This window comes from Octodon degus, unplaced genomic scaffold (genome assembly GCF_000260255.1).
Source record: "Octodon degus isolate 3935 unplaced genomic scaffold, OctDeg1.0 scaffold00011, whole genome shotgun sequence".
In the NCBI taxonomy this organism is placed as follows: domain Eukaryota; kingdom Metazoa; phylum Chordata; class Mammalia; order Rodentia; family Octodontidae; genus Octodon; species Octodon degus.
Genome location: NW_004524587.1, coordinates 15,488,938 through 15,492,394, shown reverse-complemented (window position 1 = coordinate 15,492,394; position 3,457 = coordinate 15,488,938). Strand labels below are relative to the sequence as shown.

The window sequence follows — 3,457 nt, the reverse complement described above, 5'->3', positions numbered from 1 at the left end:
GCGGAGTGGTGGGGGGCGGCCCAAGGGGCTAGGAGAGGGTCCGGCCCACTCTGCGCCTGGGCTGGGACTTGTCCCGCCGGCACAGGGTAGCAGGAAGCTCTCCGCACACTCACCGGACCTGGGCTAGGATTGGGTCTCTCCTCTGCTGATTTTAAACCTGTCGTCACCAGCATCATTGGTGTCAATAATGAATAATATGACTGAACCCTTCCCAACATGAGGCCCGGGAGTCTGGGAAGTGCAGCTTGGTGGTTTAAAGAGTTTTTAGAACTATGTAGAAACATTCAACTCCATACTTTCCCTCCAACATGTAGAGCCTAGGCTTTCCTGGAATCCAGGAAAGAAAGGACAGAGAGATAGCATGCACTAATGGTGAGGTTCCTGAGTTCTTGCTCCAATGAACATGTCACCTCATGACACCCCATGTACCCACCTCACAAACAAAAACTAAACGCTTTGTATGGCTATGGGTGGCATTACAGGCAGGTAGTCAGACATGAGCAGTGGGAGAGGGGTGGGGGCGGGGAGAGCCAGTGCAAGCTGTTCTGTTCTGTAGGTGGTTAAGGTTGAGTTGCTACCAGTTGCTCTTTCTGAAGACAAGAAGTGGGGTGTGGTACCAGGGTGTGAAGTGGACTCAACCAATTGGAAAAAGACCCAAGTGGAGAGGTAACCACAAACTAACTAGGAAGGAGGACTAGGGACTTTCCACCCCATGCAGCATGAGTCTTGATTGCCACCAGCATCCTTGTCGTGACCTCTCTTCATTATCATCTGCTTAAGGCCTCATAGATAGGCACAGTAATAAATATCAGTAATAAATTAATTACTGATAGCCAACAAGAAAAAGCATGCACATTTCAAAATCGAAGGTACAGCATGGATAAATAGTGAATATTTAAGAGTAGGTTGGGGAATTCCTAGACCCCCACCTTTCAGGAAGTACATAAAAATATAAGAAACCAGAACAGTGTTTTTCATACTGTTGTGGCTAGCCAGCTTACCTGTGGTCAGTATCTTACTTTGCAATAAATTCTTTCCCTTTGAAACCATTTCTTAATTTGCATATGATGTCTCTGGACTAACTGCTTCATGTCCACGTCTTGGTGTCTTCAGAGCTCTGGATGGATGGGAAATAGGGACCTAGATATTCTAAGCCTAGTGGAAGTTATCTCAGGGGATGAGTTCAAAGTTACTAACCAGGCACAAGAAAACATGCAAGACCTGACCTCAACTGATCATCGATGGTGTAGCTAGTGGGACTTTCCTGCCCAGACACCCACAGGCCCCCCTATGATGCTCACTCTCACTGTGAGATGGTCGGGGTGAACATTTCTCTTCTGGTCAAGAACCAGGAAAAGCCAGATGATAGGGTCACCAGAACCTGACCATTTCTTACATTTCCAGCCCCAACCCAGGCCCTTTCAGGCCCGTCTTGCTACCTGGAGTTACTACCCTTCTTCCCAGCCCTGGAGTCTGTCTAACCTGACCTCCATGCTCCCCCTGAATTAGAAGTTGCTTGCTGAGTTTGGTGACCTAGTGATGGAAGAGTACATGCAAGACAATGACAACCCCCAGACCCTGAAAATCCAGCTCTATGAGATAATTGGAGAATTCATGTTCATGATCCATGCTCTCCAAGTAGCATGTTTCCAGCGTGAGCAGGCTGAGAGGGAGTAGGCTAGGGGGCAGCTTAGAGCTGTGAGTCCCAGGGGAGGTCTGTGGAATCCAGGTCTGGTCCCATGTCTTTACTGAGCCTCTGGTGCCAGGCACTTGATGTCTCTCATCTCAGCAAATCCTCAAATTTAAATCTGAACCAAAAGAGTAGCACTAGAGGTGTAACATTTTTCTATTTCAAAGTATACTGCAATGCCATAGTTTAAATAACAACATAGTACTTGTACAACATCCTGAGGTTCTATAGACTTTTTCTTAAGTCCTTAGGGTCTTGAAAATAAATTGGACAAAAAAAATTGGACAATTCAGGGGACAAACTCTTGAGGTTGTTCATATAATAAAGGTAGAAAGGAAGTACACTTTATGGAATGAGAACAGGCCAATAAAAAGTAGGAAAAGAGGGCCGACCAGATAGTTCAGCAGACCAAAGCACCTGTTTAGGAGATGCAGGGACCAGGGTTCAGTCCCCTTTGTGCTGCAATGGCCCCGCCCCTGAGACAGCAATTGAGACTGGGTGTGGTGGTGCGCACTTGTAATCACAGCACTTGGGAGGCTTAAAACAGGAGGATCAATATGAGTCTGATCTGCGTAGTGAGACCCTGTAGACCCTGTATTGATTTTTTTTAAAGTAGGCAAAGAACAAACGTTCTGAAATTCTAACTGGACCCACAGGAGAGGGAATCGCTTCAAATACAAGGTAAGCGTGGGAAATGGCCAGCAGCCCCAGTGAAAAACAATGGGCCAGCCGCACTAGCTCAGGAAAAGGTCATGATGGTCATTGTGGGCTGCAGTACAGGGTGAGATTTGTACACTGAAAGGAATGCCATCTTCCTGGAAACCTAGCTTGGGAGAAGAAATCCACTAAATGCTGTTGAAGATACAGGAGGGTGAGGGAAGGAATCCTCTGCACTGCTGGTGGATGTAAGTGCGTACAGGCTCTATGGAAATCAATAGGGATGCTCTTCCAAACACTGCAATAGAACTACCACCTCACCCAGCCATTCTGAGCCATGAGATTAGGGCGTGGCCAGCTGGCTGTGCAAGTTGGAGTGGTGAAGAGCCAGGACGCACTTAGAAAAAGACACTTAGAAAAAGTTTCTCACCCTACTCTAGGATCAGCCAGAAAGTGCTATCTTCGGTTCTTCTCAGAAAATGTCAAGTGGATTTTCACTGGGATGACCTAAATCTGACCTCAGCCTGAGGAGTGGGAGACACAGAAGCAGGCTGGTGTTAAGATCTCAGCCACTGCCCTCTCTTTCTTCAGTGACTTACTCTCACTCTGTACAGCGTACTTCTTTTCCTACTTTAGTTGGCCTCCACTTACACTGAAAAACAGACTTCTTTTTCTACTTTTAAGATCTTCAACAAATATAAAGCACTATTTTTTCCACTTGTCTTGACCAATTCTTTGTTCAGGAGAGTGAAGAACCTAGACAACATCTCTAGAAGGATTCCTTAGCACCCAGCAACCCTAATAATAAGCTCCCTGGAATACAACCAAAGAGAATACACAGAGTGACCAAAGAGATGAAGGTTTAAATTATTAAAAATTCAATACAGTACAATATACATTACCAAGAAGTGTGGGATAAATGTGTTCAATTTAAGAGGGAGCATTCTGAAGAGAATCAATAGCAATGTGGTTTTTGCTATTGTAAATTATTTTAATGTTAAGATTACATCAATTTTTTTTCTTTTCAAAGTTTTATTGATAAACATATAGCAATGAGACAGTTTCAAATCAAACCAAAAGTACAGTTTCAACAAATAATACACTGCATAT

The 3,457-nt window shown here is 44.9% G+C and overlaps 1 protein-coding gene and 1 pseudogene across 3 annotated transcripts in view; both read left to right on the top strand.

Moving 5' to 3' along the window:
* Positions 1–1,677, top strand: part of LOC101586580 — a 58,101-nt pseudogene extending 56,424 nt beyond the window's left edge.
* Positions 1–3,457, top strand: part of LOC101581730 (cocaine esterase-like) — a 321,818-nt gene that overhangs the window by 194,332 nt on the left and 124,029 nt on the right. The gene's annotated exons all lie outside the window — the stretch shown is intronic.